This window comes from Podarcis melisellensis, assembly GCF_964234715.1.
Source record: "Podarcis melisellensis genome assembly, chromosome: 5".
Lineage (NCBI taxonomy): Eukaryota > Metazoa > Chordata > Lepidosauria > Squamata > Lacertidae > Podarcis > Podarcis melisellensis.
This window is the reverse complement of record NC_138537.1, coordinates 11,170,256-11,187,598: the sequence shown is the minus strand read 5'-3', so window position 1 is coordinate 11,187,598 and position 17,343 is coordinate 11,170,256. Positions and strand designations below refer to the sequence as shown.

The window sequence follows — 17,343 nt, the reverse complement described above, 5'->3', positions numbered from 1 at the left end:
GAACCTCTAGAATTGTACTACTGTAGTCAGCTTCCTGTACAACCAGTCGGGTTGAGCCAAGCCTTATTCAACTAAGGTGGTCAGCCCATCTGAAAAGAATGGGTTCTCCAAGGAGGAAAGGCTATAGCACACAGGACTTTTTTGTTGTTGTTGTTACAAAATGAGAAAACATAATAAAAAGATTTTAGAAGAATGATGTAAAGAGAACAGATGGAGATAAACTCCCTCATTTGAATGCATACCTATGCACAAAATTTCCTTCGAGTACACAATAAAGATTACAGACCACACACTGCCTATTTTATGCTTTGAAAGACTATGTAAGTCCTCTCAAACACACATATTGTCAGTCTCCTCTAAGGGCTAGAATAATAAAATCATAGACTGTTCCAAGGATTACTGAAAAAATAAAGTGCTCTAGGCACTTGAAACCCATTTACTAAATGCTAAGTATATTTACGCAGCCATTCTTGTCCCTCCTGATGTCCTTGCTCTGCAATTCAGCAACTTAACATAACTCTGAAAGATCATCATAACAGAAATAAAGAGTCCTAACAGTACATCACTAGATGGCAGCAATCAATTAGAACTGGAAAGGCAGGATGCCTTTCCCAGTAGCAGAGGCAAGATTTATTTCTAGAGGGAGGCAAATGCAAGCAGTGAAGATCACACTATTCTTGAGTTATGTATGAATAACTCCCTAGTTTCTTACTAGTGAGGGTTTGTGAATGAAGTGACCAAATCTGATTGCCCACAGACAAGCTGTTGAAATTAACAGGAAATACATAGCGAATGCCGCTGATTATGTGGCAAGTGGTGTCTACAGTCTTCCAGAAGGCAAACCCAGAAGGAATATCATCATCTTCAAATATTCTGTAACAATTAGTGTATAATTATTTTCTATTAGAAATATTAGTTCAAAGTATCAATTAATAAGCTATTAATATATAGTGACATTAAAATATAACAATTCCTCCAAACAGCAGACCTTTAAAAACCAGGCTAAATGTAAGTATTGTTGTAAGCTTGGAAACTGGGTTCCTAATAGTCCTCCTTAGAATACCTTCCGACTCTTAATTCTGGACTCTGCGTACACACAATACATTTAATTCACATGGCTTCTCCCCAAAAATCCAGGAAGCTAGTTAAGAATGCTGGGGACTGTAGCTGTGTGAGTACAATACTCTTCACAGAATTCTTCTGAGGGGAGAGGATGTGCTTTAAATGTATGATAAGGGTTCTGTGAATAGAACTTTCAGTCTGGTTTACCCTACCTTAGTTCCTCTTAAGGCAGTGGTGGCCCTCCAAATGTTTTTTGGGACTACAACTCCCATAATCCCTAGCTAACAGAACCAGTGGTCAGGGTTGATGGGAATTGTAGTCCCAAAATATCTGGAGAGCCGAGTTTGGCCACCACTATCTTAAGGCCTCACAAAATACTTTTGATAGCCCCTTACATGTGTCTCAATGGGAGCTAAGATGCCCCCAAAAAGGCATAGGTGATGGGAGAACTCATCCTTATTATACCTGACCCCACCTGCTTCGTTAGCAAGGTGTAGGAGGCAAGTCAAGTACATCTGAATAATTGTGGGACTGTACTGTGCATCTGCAGAAAATCAGCTTTTTAGGTTGCAATCCTATGCATTGTTTGCTTTCGAATTTGCCTTCCAAGTAAACGTGCCTAAAACAGCTTCACAAGTCCAGAAAACATTTTGCAATTATTATTTTTGTAAAAAAAATATTCCTATTTTCAGTACAAAACTCCGGCTTTTAGTGCAGCACAACATATGCATATGCTGGAATACCAGTTGGTAGGTCCAGTACCAGTGAATAAGAGTGACCATTCTAGCAACCTAAAAGGATACTGTATTTTTTAAAATAACAAAATAAGGACTCTCTAGCCCACAAGCTCCCCTAGTGTTATACATATAGGATTTCAGTCCAAATTACATAAAGCCCCCAAGTCTACCAATAATTCCCTCACACCTGCAGTTTTATCTTGTGGTAATCAATGCTTAAGAAGCATCAAATCAGAGTTAACGCTGTGGAATTCAGTACCAAAAGAGATGGCTATGATCACCTGTTTCAATGGTACATTTTTAAAGGGTTAAATAACTGCCTGCATCATAGTGTACATATCTAGGACAGGGATCGGAAACCTTTTATAGCCAGGAAACCACCTTTCCTCATGAGCCACCAGGTGGGCGGCTGCATTCCAGTGGAGGGCGAGGCTAGAGGCAAAATGGGCAGAAGAATAGCCTTGACTTTTACCTTTTACAGTAGACTACATTCCAGCCATACAGGAGCCACATGTTTCCATTTAGCCCCACATCTTCATCCAGGTAGACAAGATACATTACAGTTCAGGACATTCTATTTATTTATTTATTTATTTATTTAAAAAAATTATTAGTTTTCCAAATTTATAACAAACAAGTCCACAAACATAGAAAGAAAACATCAAAAAAACAAACATTTATCCTAGCTGTAATAATTCCACTTTTGTTAACATTGTTGGGTGACTTCCTCAGGTTCCCCTGGCTGAGTTTCCATATAAGTCATTGTAGCAGTTTTCCAAAACTATTTTCACATAAAATTTACTTGGTCAATTAACATCTTTATTTCTTTTCATTTTAACTAGTTCAGGACATTCTAGCCTGACAAAAACATGCGAGGAGGCAGTGGAACAGGACTGGTGAAAGGTATGATCTGGATCTGGGACCTGAGGCCAGTTTCAATACCAGACCTGAGGTTCCCCACCTCAGATCTATAATAACTTACAGTGGTACCTCTGGATGCGAACAGGATCTGCTCCGGAGCCCCATTCACATCCTGAAGCGAACGCACCCCGCGTCTGTGCGTGCGCGGGTCACGATTCACCACTTCCGCACATGCGCGTGACGTCATTTTGAGCGTCTGCACATGCGCGAGTGGCGAAACCCGGAAGTAGCATGCTCCATTACTTCTCGGTTGCCACAGAGCATAACCTGGAAACACTCGACCTGAAGCACATTTAACCCGAGGTATGACTATAAATGGAACTGCCATTATTACAGGCTGCTGAATATCATACACTGAGGAGACAAAAGTGACAACTTTCATGAGACTCCCCAAATGTATCTTGACTGGCTAGTTCTTATTTATTTGACTAATAGTTCATAATACTGTGGTACCTTGGGTTACATACGCTTCAGGTTACATATGCTTCAGGTTACAGACTCCGCTAACCCAGAAATAGTACCTCGGGTTAAGAACTTTGCTTCAGGATGAGAACAGAAATCACACGGAGGCGGCGTGGCAGGAGCGGGAGGCCCCATTAGCTAAAGTGGTGCTTCAGGTTAAGGACAGTTTCAGGTTAAGAACGGACCTCCGGACCTCCAGAGGTACCACTGTAGTCCTTACCATGACATCATTAAGGTGAACAGTGAGCTAAATATATTTCTAAATAAATATGAACCTATTAAGAGCCCCATTGGATCAGACCAAAGGATAATTGAGTTCAGTATCCAGTTTTCAACATTGGTTAGTCAGATGCCTCCATGAGAAGCGGATGGTTGTTCATCTAGCATCTGCTATTCCAAGGCATGCTGTCTCTGAATAGGGACAGTCCAGAACATGGAATCATAGATTTGGAAAGGACCCTGAGAATCATCTAGTCCAACCCCCTGCAATGCAGAAATATGTAGCTGTCCGATAGGGGGGTGGAACCTGCAACCTTGGCGTTATCAGCACCATGCTCTAACCAACTGAGCTAAGCGTGCAGACTTGTTTCATTTTTGAACCGTAGATAGAAATTATAATGGCTGCAGTCTACCCAAATCATGCCCAAAGAAGCAGCGATCACTTGCCATCCTTCAGCAGCACCCCTTATTTTAACGGCTGCCCCAAATATGATTTCTGCTTCTGAAGGTTCTAGGAAAAGAAGGTAAAGGTACCCCTGACGGTTAGGTCCAGTCGCAGATGACTCTGGGGTTGCGGCACTCATCTCGCTTTACTGGCTGAGGGAGCAGGTGTTTGTCTGCAGACAGCTTCCTGGTCATGTGGCTAGCATGACTAAGCCGCTTCTGGCAAACCAGAGCAGCGCTCGGAAATGGTGTTTACCTTCCCACCGGGGTGGTACCTATTTATCTACCTGCACTAGCATGCTTTCAGACTGCTAGGTTGGCAGAAGCCAGGACCAAACTATGGAGCTCACCCCGTCACGGTTATTGGAACCGCCGACCTTCTGATTGACAAGCCCTAGGCTCTGTGGTTTAGACCACAGCGCCACCCGCGTCCCTCTAGGAAGAGAAACAACCCAATAATACCAGTCTTTATAGCAAGCGAGCCTGCCAGCATAGAACGCTAAAGTTGGAAGGGACCCCGAGGGTCATCTAATCCAAACCTCTGCAATGCAGGAATCCTGCCCTCAGCCATCCCTGGGTGGGCTCGAACCACTAACCTTCTGGTTAACAGCCACACAAACTGACCCATTGCTCTTCTGTAATTTTCCAGGATTAGGTACACATTTGGTACAGGTGAGTAACCATGTACTATCTGCAAAGTCAGATGATGAGTAATCGGAAATAATTGTCTCAGTTCACCTCAAGAGTTTAGCCCCACCTGAGGAAAGGAATTGTTTCAGGGACAAACTGTTGAGAAAGGTTGTTTTCTGCTGCTCCAGAGAAGTGGACACGGAGCAATGGATCCAAACTACAAGAAAGAAGATTCCACCTAAACATTAGGAAGAACTTCCTGACAGTAAGAGCTGTTCGACAGTGGAATTTGCTGCCAAGGAGTGTGGTGGAGTCTCCTTCTTTGGAGGTCTTTAAGCAGAGGCTTGACAACCATATGTCAGGAGTGCTCTGATGGTGTTTCCTGCTTGGCAGGGGGTTGGACTCGATGGCCCTTGTGGTCTCTTCCAACTCTACGATTCTATGATTCTAAACTGACAGCGATCTGCTATGACTCATCACAGGATGGGTCAGTTATACCCATTTCATAATTTTATCACTGGGAGTGCCTTTGCCCACCATTACAGCGGAGGCATCACTAAGCCTTCTAGGTGATGGCAACTGTTTTTCTCTCTCCTAGTAACAACTTTGAGGGACAGACACAAGATCAACAGGTGCAGCTCTGCAGAGCCAGAAATAGAGCAAAAGGGCAGATGCAAGCCTGTTGGATTTCCTCCTGACAGTGGTCCTTTACCTGTGCACAAATGCTGCCAGGATTTTATACATTTATTATGAAGTAAAACCCGACTCTTGTGCCGCTTTCTTTCTCTGTGTGGTTATGCAGTTTACTATCATCCTGGCAATGAAATCAGACCATAAAATTTTTGTGTTATGAACCGCCCTGAGATCTGCAGACGAAGGGCGGTATAAAAGTTTGATGAATACTAAAAAAAAAAGCACTCTGCAGCTGCTAATATTTATTAGTATTTATTATGATGATTATTAACATGTTTTTCTATGACACGGACTCAGCATGGCTTACAGCTAAAAATAAGAGCAGCCTGAAAAAAAATCATTAAAAACAATTGAACATTGATAGAATTAACACACACACTTTATTAAAAACATACGGATAATTAACAATAATAAAAGGCTCCCAGTTTCTCTCTCACTCACACTCACTCTCCCTGCTCAACCCCCGGGTCAGAACCTAGGCAGCGCCCAGCGCGCCTGCGTCATGCCAAGCCCCGCCCCTACCCCCCCCTCAGTGCCGAAAATTGCGCGTGCGCACTGAAAGCCCGGTCTTGTTTGTGCATGGGCGCGCGCTCCCGTGTGTGTGTGTGTGTGTTTTTGTATATGTGGGCTTTCCCCGTTTTCTCTCTCTCACTCACATACATACACACATCTCCTCCTCCTTTTCCACATCCGGGGTCACGCGGCTTTCGCTTCCTGCTGCGGTTTGTTTGTTTGTTGTTTGCTTTTTTTCGGGGTGGGGAGGGGAGAGGAAAGAGCCTTAGAGACAAGACAGACAGACAGACAGAAAGAAAGAGACGGGAGGAAGGACCCGAATGAGGGACCCAACCGCCGCCTGGTCGCGAGCGCGCGCGCGTCACCGTGGCTCCGTCAGCTGAAGGAGGAGGCGCAGAGAGAGAGAGAGAGGGAGAAAGCTCGCGCCTCCTTTTCTGTCAGTGGAAAGCTGAGCGGGTGAGGGAGCGCGAACGCGAGCGGGCACGCGCCGCTGGAATTTTCAAAGAGGGAGGGAGGGAGGGGGGCGACGGGCGACCCAAACTGCCGGCGGCGGCGGGGCCTGTCTTGGGCTTCGGTTTCGGTTGGCCGCGGCGCCCCTCGCCCGCTTCGCCCCTTCGCCTCAGGCTCCGGTCCACGCGGGGAAAGACGGAGGTGAGTGACCCGGAGGTGGGGAGAGGGAGGACGGACGGACGGACTTGCCTGGGGTTTCGGGGCTGCGGGGGAAGATTGAGGGTCAGGGAAGCGGCCCTCGTGTGTGTGTGAGGGGGGAAGGAGCCCACCTCCCCCTGGAACTTTTAATAGGCTCGGCGTTTGTTTGGCTCCTTTGGGCGCTTCAGGCTCCCGCATCCTGAAAGGCCGACCCCCGCCCCACACTCCCACCCACCTGCACCTTCCTTTTTTCATACACCATGTGGCTTTTTTCTGAGGGGGCTCTCCCTGCCCGTCTCTGCACCTTCCCTTCAGCCCCTCTTTCCCACCCCAGTTTCTGATTCTTAAACGTTACTCGGGGCTACCGCCAGGTATAGTCCCCCCTTCCTTTGAATAAACAACCACCCTGTGAAGTTGAGAGTTACCTCTTCTCTCTGGGAGCGCCTTCCCTCTCGTGTATCGCACACATACACGTCCACGCTTACTTTCTCTTCAGGAGGAAATTCCCATTTCCTCTCACGGTCTTCTTCCTTGCAAGGTATTTCCAGAGGAGTTTTGTTGCAGAGAGAGAAAAGGCTAGTCTTGCGGGCACCTTGGAAGACAAACTTACTTTGGGAGAGTCTAACAGAAGATGCTTCTTCACTGTGTTGCGCCCAAATCCTAAATTCGTTGACTTGGAAGAAAATCCCGCTGTGTTCCGCAGGACTTACTCCTGGGTAGGTGCCGCAGGATTGTAGCCTTATAGCACAATCCTGAACATGTATATTCAGAAATAAGTCCTGTTGAATTCAGTGGGGTCATGACTGCAGTCTTTTTTTATGTAGACTATATAGGACATCAGATCCACACACTCTGTTTCCACCACCTGTATCCCTTTACCAGTTTCCTATCCTCCATTCTCTTTTACTCAACCCTTCTCATACCCCAGCCCAATGACATCCTGTATGAAGAACCCTTTTAGCTTCCTCTTTACGCACCCTGTTTCATAGCCCCCTTGTCTATCGTCTGAGGGCCTCCTTGTTTTCCTGTTCACTGGATCCTCTCAACCTGTGGGTTCTCTCCCTCCCCGCATCCTGTTTTTGTGCCTCCATTCTTCCTGGATCCCCATTCCTCTGCCCCTTCCGCATTCCCTCTCAGTGCTTCCTTTTGGGAAGAGCTGCTTGGGATGAATGAGAGAGACCCAGACCCTGCCACTCCCTCTATTCCCATGCTACTTTGTGATGTTTACCTGTCCCTCTCGGCCTCTCCTCTGGTCCCTGCACAATGAGGTTGGAAGAAACGCTAGAAATTAGGGTTTCGGTGGTTTACTAGCAAAGCTGTTTGCAGCCACCACCCCTTCCTTGCTCTTTGGAGTGTGTATGCACACACGCCTACGCAAGCAACTCAAGCGGTTTCAATCAGGCTAGCAGGGAAGAAGTGTCGTTTGCCGCCTTCTTGCATTTATTGTTGTGATAGCCTGGTGCTCATTGTTGTGATGGGAATCTGTCACTTGTGAACATATGAGGCCAGTGTATTGAGCTTTAGAAAGGGGACATCATCCTCATGATACACTGACCTAAGGCAGATTTGTTTTGTCAATGAATGTGTTTGTACATAATTCAAAAGCCACACAGCTTCCTGGTTCAAAATTATATCCCTGAGTAATCATGAGACCTGAAAAACAAATTGCATAATTTCTGTGGTTATTCTTTGTGGACATCGCTACGAAGCTCAAGAACAAGTAGAGCTGCTGTAAAAAGGAGGGGCAAATCTCTTTAATGCTGTTTCATAAGCATGTTTTATATTTTACAAAGTATGCTTTGTAAGAATATTTGTTTGAAACAGACTTATTATAGCTCCCAAGTAGAACAGTTATATTCAGAAATCTGCCTAGTTAAATACCACTGTTTTTGTGAAGAAGAGAGGAGGCTAATAATGTGAAGATTGCCTTGTGTAACTTGCTGTATTTCTTGGCACTTCAGTGCATGTATTTGTAGGTCATGAAAAAGCCCTTTTTTAAATTAACAAAGACTTTGAAGAGTGACTTAATACTAAAGATGGTAGTGTACACACACAAATATTTAGTGACTTTGGTAATATTGTGGTAATATCTAACATAAGAACACTGGTGTGTGAAATAATCCGAGACAATGAAAACTAAGTGTAAACAATGGTAGTGCCTTAAATAATGCGAATTAGGTTAATAGACTTCAATAGGCAACCTTTGGAAAACTGTTGAATGTGTATGCTTTGCCAAGTAAGAAATATACTTGTGTGCATTTTTGTTTCTGTTCAATGTGTTCCTTTTCTTTTGTCTCCAAGCAGCTCTTCCTCATTGGAAACTGACTTTGTCCGAGCTGGACTAAAGTCCCGTCCCTGCTTGGTTGACCTGTTTGTACTTTCTTTAATTAAGGAAGAATCTGGTCCATATTCTATGAATAAATGCATAGCACTGTATGTGCAGGAGGGAGGAAAGTAGGGGAGGAAATAAATTAGCATTGGACTGGATCATCTCTGTGCAATGCAATCATATTCATCTTTACTTGGAAGGAAGTCACACTGTGTTCAGTGACATTTACTCGCAGCTAAGTGTGTGTGGCTTTGCAGCCATATAGCACAATTCTATGCTTGTTTACTCAGAAGTAAGATCCACTTTGTTCGTTAGAACTTACTTGCAGGTAAGTGTGCACAGGATTGCAGCCTGAATTTATTTGTAAAACAGAATGGTTTGCACTCTGCATCTGAACAAGCATGCAATGAAAGATGAACTTTAACAGGCTACTTTTGTGATTAATACTAAGTGTTTGCTTTTGTTATGCAAGCTGATGTTTGTTTCTGTGAACAGATGTGATTTTAAAATGCTCATTATTGGTAGCCAGTTGCCATTTTTGCAGCAGAAAGACATAACATTAGTTTTGTCTTGGGTGTGGCCTTCTGCATTAGAAAACATTGTAGTATTTCTGGGAGGAACAATTTTTTATCAGCAAATGTGTGACTTGCCTAGATAATGAGCGTGTTAGGGACGGGGGCTTTCACAAGGGAGGGCTAGCAGTGGAGAGGGCTGTTAATCCTTCAGTTGCCTGCTGATTCTCTTCTGCAGATGCACCCCAAAGCTGTCCACCCCCCTTACTACTTGTTTCAGTCAGAGCCTGGCTGGGAGTAGGGGAATTAAAAACTGCCAGGTAGCTTGAATTTTAAAAGAAGAATCAGGGGGCAAGGTAATTGTTAACTGCCTTACAATGGAAACATGAGATTGGGACCCTTGGGTTTCCCTCATCATGTCTAGTTTCACTGCAATGAAGTTCTGACATGTGTGGGTTCGTAATTATTGTGGACTTAATTGCAGGCGAATATAGCAATTTGCCTTATACTGAATTCAACCTTATATTAGCCTGGTTCTCTCATAAGACTTAACTTGGTTTATTAAACTTGTTTTATTAAACAATGGTTTAGCACAGGGGTTGGCAAACTAAGGCCTGCGGGCCGGATGCAGCCTGCTGGGCTCGTTAATCCGGCCCGCGAACCTTGCGGACCCTGCCACACGCTCAGTCAGTCCCCACGCTAAACCAGCGCGGCGTGGAGGCTTTTCTGCGCGGGTACTGACTTCCGTGATGGGATGCTGCTTCTGATTGGCTTCAGGAAGCTCCTGCAGCCAGTCAGAAGCCACGGACGCCTCTGGGCGGGCGGCAATGCTGGCGCAGCCTCCACACCATCGTCGCTTCCTCCCACTCAGCTCTTCCTGCTCAGCCGCTTCCTCCCACTCAGCCTCCTCAGCGGGAAGGAGGGGGCGGTGCCCAGAGGCAGCCAAGTGAGAGGAAGTGGCCAAGCGGGAGGAAGCCGTGGCAAGGAGGCTGCCTCCGCCACCCAGTTTAAGGTTGTAACAGGAAAGAAAAACCTATAGTTGCCTTAAATCTCATTTGGCTACTGTATGTACATATGTTTCAATGGACTTAGGGGCCTCCCAGGTCTGTATGTCTGAGCAGTGGCATGGTTATCAGCGATGGCAGTAGCTATTCCCCCTCTTCCACTAAACCCAACCAGTACAGTCAATGAAAAATTGACATGGTGTTCCATTGCTTGAACAGTCCAAATGATGTATTGCCCCAGCAGCTATCAATTAATTTGGGGTGGGAAGAAAAAATGGCAACATACCCCTTGAATCCCAGATATATTTATTCACTAAACTGCAGAGGAGAAGGAAAATATGATGGAACAGCTGTGGGTTTACTCTAGAGGAGAAAGGTCACATCAGTGAGTTGATTGGCTAAGTACAGTTGTGGGTTCTACCTCATGCTAAGTCTCCTCTAATTCTGGACATCAGTTTGGATTGCATGGAGCAGCAATAGCAATATACTTTTTTTACTCTTGCCATTAGCTGATAACAATATATTCTCTCTTATGAGTTTGTAAATACTCTAGTATAATGCAAGAAGCATTTTCTTGACTATGCATTCCATGAAGAGTGAAATTCCCTTGTCAAAATTCCCATATTACTTTCATTCTGGTATGTCAACACCCTGAAATATTCAGTTGTATTGGAGGCATGAGCATATGATCCAGGGCAAATTTATGAATGTAGCTTTTGTATCCTGAGTGACAAGTACATTCAGTTATTAAATCTAGTTTATTCATCTACAATCTATAAGCAGAGCTGAAGAGTAGATGGAAGTGTTGAGAAAGTCTGAAGCTTTGCTTTCTTTGTCCTCAGTTATACATGGAATTTATTTTGGATACCAAATACAATCTGAAACTCCCTCCATTTTGGAAGATTTTCTGTTTCTAGCTTGCTTTGGTTTTGTAGTGGGTCAGTTTCTTTTTTAATCTATTTTTATTAAAGATTTTCTTAGTTTACAAAGTACATGCCTTGTCTCTTTTTTCGGCTTGTACAGTCTTTCTTAACAAATCAGTTACGTTTGTTGTGAGACATTAGTGTTGAGTACAGTACAGTGGTACTTCGTGTTACATACTTAATCCGTTCTGGAGGTCCATTCATAACAGGAAACCGCTCGTAACATGAGGCACGCTTTCTCTAATGGCGCCTCCTGCTGCTGCCGCGCTGTCGGAGCGCAACTTCCGCTCACATCCCGGCGCAAAGGTCGCAACAAGGGGCTTCTACTTCCAGGTTAGCGGAATGCATAACCCGCAGCAGTCATAAGGGGGATGGTACGTAACATGAGGTACCAATGTATAAGGTTGGGGGAGAGGAGGTGTGGTGTGGTGAGGCTTATATTCTTTTGTAAAGTGTACGTGTGGGGTTTTGTGTCAGCGTCAACTGGGTAGGTTCTCATTCTATTTGTTTATTACATTCCCTTGGTAGTGAGAGGTATTGGGGGGTAGGGTGTGGTTGGTTGTCTGTGGTTGGCTGCAATGGGGTTTGTTTGCATTGGGGGGGTGGCTTATTGGGTCAGGTAAGCCAGATTGATTCCTATGCTGTCAGTGGGTTATTCTTGTTGGACTGTGTATGTGATAAAGGGGAGCCATACTGGGGTGTAGGCATCCTCTTCTATTTGTCCCTGTGTCAGTTTCAGTTTATTGGTTAGCTTTTCTAGTAAGGCCGTTTTCCATACAATTAGATACCATTGGTCCATATTTACTCCTGACTGGTCTCTCCAGTGGGTCAGCTTCTGACTGAGTATACAAGTTTAGGAGGAGGAGAATTTTGAGCAGACTGGTTTAGAGACAATAGCAATGAAGTCCTGCCCTTCAGAATACTTTGTATTGACATATGCAACTTAGAGACTATTGATAAAATTCACAGAGTTATGAAACAGTGGTGAGTTTGTAAGAGGAACAGTGTTCAAAAGAGGATGAAAAGTATAACTTTTCACCCCTGCTTCCTGTACCATGTGTGCTTTAGGTGATACTCACAGTATGTTGCTTTATTTTTAATATTTATTAAGTTTGTATACCGCCTTATACCCATAGATCTCAGGGTGGTTTACAATATATAAAAAACAAAACATGTAATAAAAATAAAAACAAAGATAACTCAGTAATAATTATAACTGCTTTAGTGTTAAATATCACTATAAACTAGGGTACAGAATTATTATTGCTACTACTACTTCTGGGAACCTAAAGGTCAGTAATGACTAATGCCACATGCAAATGTAAAAGGTGGTTTTTGTGTGTGTTGGTTCCCTCACTTTCCAGAGTTCAATTTGAAGACACTAAAACTGTAATAATGCTCTTATATGCTGCTTAATAGGGTGTTCATGTGAGACTGAGATGGTAGTCTAAGAAGTTGTTCTGGCTTGGCAAAGTTCAGCCTCATGCCCTCTAATATTTAAGGCAGTGGTGAGGAACCCATGGCTATTAAGATGTTGTTAGACTACAACTTGCAACATCCCTGATCACTGGTCATCCTGGCTATAGCTGTTGGGAGTTGGAGTGCAACAACATCTAGGTTTAATGTATTTATTAAAGCAGGAGACTCTCCTCTAACAAAGTTCCTAGCTGCTATTACTCCAACTCCTAAGTCAGGCGGCTTAGACAAAGTGTGCCAAGCTGGAAAGTTTGATAGCCCTGACAACCCATTGCTTTAATATACTTCTTTCTTTAGCCTGCTAATATGTGCATATGGAGCTGCAATATGACAAGAAATTCTAACTGCATAACTGTCGGACTTGTATGCTTCCTCCCCACTTCCCAAAGAAAGTTATTCACCTCCAAATATGTTTACGAATCTCCTTTTTACGTTCAAAAAGTGCTCACAAAGGATGGACAAGACATCATGTTCCTCTCTTGCCAGTTAATCTAATGAGTAAAAGGTGGGTAGTAAAAAAACCAGCGTGGGTTGGAAATGCTTGCAGACCGCAGTGGATCTCTCAGTATCACTGCTGTCAGCCCACTGTGTTTCTATGCTGCATGTATAGGAGAAATTCCCTCCATTGACATAATTTTTCCCTCACCAAAACCTACAGTTCCTTCCCTGCCACCCCCACCCCAATACTGTACCTAGGCTAGAAAAGGTCATCCTGTTGGAACCACATTCTTTTGCATCAGAACTGTTAGCTTACAAACTGATCATACACCTAACAAAATGCATCTCAGAGCCCCTCTGTTTGACTTATTGTGGATTATCGTGAACAATTTGAAAAACTCCCCCCAAATTTTGGATATTGATATTTTCCTGCCTTTTATATTAGCTCTATAATTATTTCCACATAATAGTGGTAGGATTGTTATTTATATTGCCAATTTGCTGTGTGTGTAACCTAATTTTGCAGGTGAGTGTCCAAGTTGATACTATCTGTTAATTTATTTGGAAAAATACTTATATGTTACAATTTTATAGAAAATATCAAAGCAGTTTACAACATGTATGAGAGAAAGGTTGTTGCTGATAATAATAATAATAATAATAATAATAATAATAATAATAATAATAAATTGTATACCACCCTTCATCCAAAGATCACAGGGTGGCTCACAACTTAAAAATACAAAATGAGAACGTATGTCTGTCTGTGTGTGTGTGTGTGTGTGTGTGTGTGTAAGTAATAGCTCACCAACTGACTAGTGCATTTAATTTACTTACGAAATCCTGATCTGGAATTTAAGAATAGAAATGGGACAATCTGTGCCCACTGTGCTTCTATGCCAGATGCTCATGAGGCAAAATCTCCTTCTTCACATCCAGTATAGATATCAGGTGGACTGCCAGAGGAGGCGGCAGTGCCTCTTGCTTTCTTTACCAGCCTTCTTTATTTGTAGTATACCTCTTTAAAAATTTACCGTACTAGCCTCTGTTCTTTTTTTCTTTTCTTTTTTCATACGAAGATTTGTTGAAGAGTAAAAAGCAGATGAGTTTGAATCATCTGTCTAGTAATCAGTCTAGTAATTTTGCAGGGCTTATTGGCAAGGTTATGTTTTGTAATATTTTTGTTTGTATATAAAGTTACAATTTCTAGCTAGTTTTCACGGTTAGTAACATTTTCCAACAGTGCTGCAGCTCTTGCTATTTCAGTTTAATGTTTTATTAGCACAGACAGAAATACAGTCCAAGAAAACAGACCAGATCCAGATGGAGAGGACAGATTTTTCTAAATGAGATTGCAGAGTACTCATTGGCAATAAAAATGTGGCTTTAACAGTTGCAATGTAAGTATTGAACCTGAAGGAGGAGCGGAAATATCTAGCCATTGTAGTGGTTGGCCCAAATGAGTGATAAATTTGTAGCAGGGATTTTGAAAGATGAATGACTCCCATGACTTTACTCTTGGCTATTTATTGGTCAGTATTCACTTATGTTGATCATGTTCTACTCCAAGATTTACATTTTACTTTATAGTAAAGATTCAAGAACAGGAACATATTATTTAAACTTGCCTGACTTGCATTTCTAACTATCCAGAAGCTCTATATATGGATATGGATTAGATAGAGATATAAAATTCAGCCACTGTCTTTTTCTTCACTTTTTCAAAAGGTATTAATGGTTTCCTAGTTGGAGTGTAATTAAGTTGTCTTTTTCAAAATGGTTAAGCCCCAGCTGCTACAAACGTTACATTCTGTTCACTGTGTTATTCGAAATCAGGAAATTTAGTACACCTATTTATTTATTAACAATATTTGTATACTGTACTATTGCATCTTGCAAGCAGTAGACTTACACATTTTTAACATTGTGAAGTTGAAAGCCGGCCAGTCGATTTCCCACAAATTAATTGCACCCAAAGTGGAGACCTTAGAAGCTCCTTTTACACCAGGTTTCCCAGCACTGGAAGAGCTTTTTAAACTTTCTGCCTTGCTTACTAGGCAAATTCCGCTCAGCACATGGGAAATGGGATATTCTTGCAAGATCCCCATGAGATCTAGTGAAAGCATCCCAGACCCTGCACACCGAGCAGAACTTGACCAGTAAGTAAAATGAAGAGCTTAAAAGCTCTCTGCTTTGCTTGGGTAAGGTCCGCTAGATGCTCCAGTTCCAGAAGGTAAGGATGGTTGCACAAGTGCAGTTCCAAGAAGATGATTAGAGTACAGTATACACATTTTTGCACTTTTCCTGAAACGTAACACCTGTACAATATAGTACCGTACCATCCAATAACTGAGGTTTTGTGCAACTATATTAAAATGTCCAAAAAAGACCATAATGTGGTTGCCAGGCACACCTCTAGGAAAAAGCTGGATTCTACGGAGGGTGACAGATTTCCCACCCCAGATCTAGAAAATCAGTTTCACCCAAGAGTGGCTAGGGTTGACCTGGCCTGAACTCCTTCATCCAAAAAGTGGGGGAGTCAGCAGCCAGTCTATAATTGTTCACATCTAATAACCACTTTTTTAAAAATAACATAGCCCATCACTCGGAGAAATTTGCAGCCTCCTGTACAAACAGCCTCTCCCTACTAGAAGTAATACGCCATGAAAGGCAAGGGTTGGTTACCTAGACCAGTGTTTCCCAACCTTGTGCCTCCAGCTGTTTTTGGACTACAATTCCCATCATCCCTTGCCACTGGTCTTGCTAGTCAGGGATGATGGGAGTTGTAGTTCAAAAACAGCTGGAGGCACAAGGTTGGGAAACACTGACCTAGACCAGGGGTTGTCAGCCTGATCCCTACCGCCCACTAGTGGGCGTTTCAGGGTTCTAGGTGGGTGGTAGAGGGTTCTACGGCACAAGTTGCATCCTCCTTCCATCGAGCATTGGTGGGCGGTAAGGAAATTTTACCATCAAGAAAGATGCATTAGTGGGTGGTAGGTATAAAAAGGTTGACTACCCCTGGCCTAGACTTTACCAAAAACCTTGTCCACATCCTTGGATCTCAGTAATAGACAATCCTGCAATGAAACAAGACCAAATGGAGCACAGGCACCTTTGTTAATACAGGATTCCATCATAACACTCTCAGGGCCAGATTGTAAGAGGCTTCTAACCTATTGAAAATTAACTTCTGGGTGGCACTGAGAAGATGCACTGATAATGAGAGAAAGTTTCTTTGCCCCCAATAAGTGGCACACAGTATGCCTGATCATTAACTCTAACCCATGTTTGTTAGTCATAAAAAGTCTTCTGGTCTCTGTGACTACCTGATGATAGGATTCTGGTCCCCTGCATGAAACTTTTGGCCCTAAACTACTCAGATACGACGTTGATGAACGCACTGAACACACTTAGTTATCTTTAATAGTGGAAACATATACTCTACTGTCAAAAATGAGCAATACAAGTAAGCTAAAATACAAAAGTTAATATTTTGCTTCTGAGCAACATTATTTTTGTTGTATCCATGTACACAGTTTAAAATGTTAAAGATACACTCTCCTGCCATTGAAGGTGTTGTTATTCATACTGATTTAGTGAATTTGAGTTCCCTAAAGAGACCTTCAATCCTGCTTATAAATTACTGTTCAGTGAAAGTGAATTGGGAGCAAGATATTGGGGTTGTCCTTTAACCTTTTTACATCCTTGGCTATGATATTATTTCCTAATAAGCCATCTTGAAGGTTCCAGTAATATCAGGAAGTTGGTGTGAAAAGATATAATGAAAACTTAATGCATTTCTGCTTCTATTCTACATTGTGTCTAGGGTAGTGAACCTTCCTACTTGTGTTTTATGTGTTTCGGTGGCGCTGTGGTCTAAACCACAGAGCCTAGGGCTTGCCAATCAGACAGTCGGTGGTTCGAATCCCTGTGACAGGGTAAGCTCCCGTTGTTTGGTTCCAGCTCCTGCCCACCTAGCAGTTCGAAAGCATGTCAAAGTGCAAGTAGATAAATAGGTACCGCTTCAGCGGGAAGGTAAACGGCGTTTCCGTGCGCTGCTCTGGTTCGCCAGAAGTGGCTTAGTCATGCTGGCCACATGACCCAGAAGCTGTACGCTAGCTCCCTTGGGCAGTAAAGCAAGATGAGCGCAGCAACCCCAGAGTCGTTTGCGACTGGACCTAATGGTCAGGGGTCCCTTGCCTTTACTATTACAGACGCGTACTGAGGGAACTTAAATTCACCAGCCCATTTGGGGCGGGGGGGGGGGTTACTTAACTGCTTTGCACATAGTGAACTCTAAAAGTATAAAGAGAAAGCTTGAGTGCCTTTAAT

At 43.2% G+C, this 17,343-nt stretch overlaps 1 protein-coding gene across 2 annotated transcripts in view; it reads left to right on the top strand.

Moving 5' to 3' along the window:
• The first annotated feature begins 5,798 nt into the window (after positions 1–5,798).
• Positions 5,799–17,343, top strand: part of PIK3CA (phosphatidylinositol-4,5-bisphosphate 3-kinase catalytic subunit alpha) — a 42,337-nt gene continuing 30,792 nt past the window's right edge. The window contains exon 1 of one of the 2 annotated variants that reach the window (XM_081910828.1): positions 5,799–6,137. The gene's annotated coding sequence lies outside the window, so the exon portion shown is untranslated. Of the gene's footprint in view, positions 6,138–6,187; positions 6,333–17,343 lie in introns of those variants that run through there. The other variant, XM_081910827.1, reaches the window with a different exon arrangement.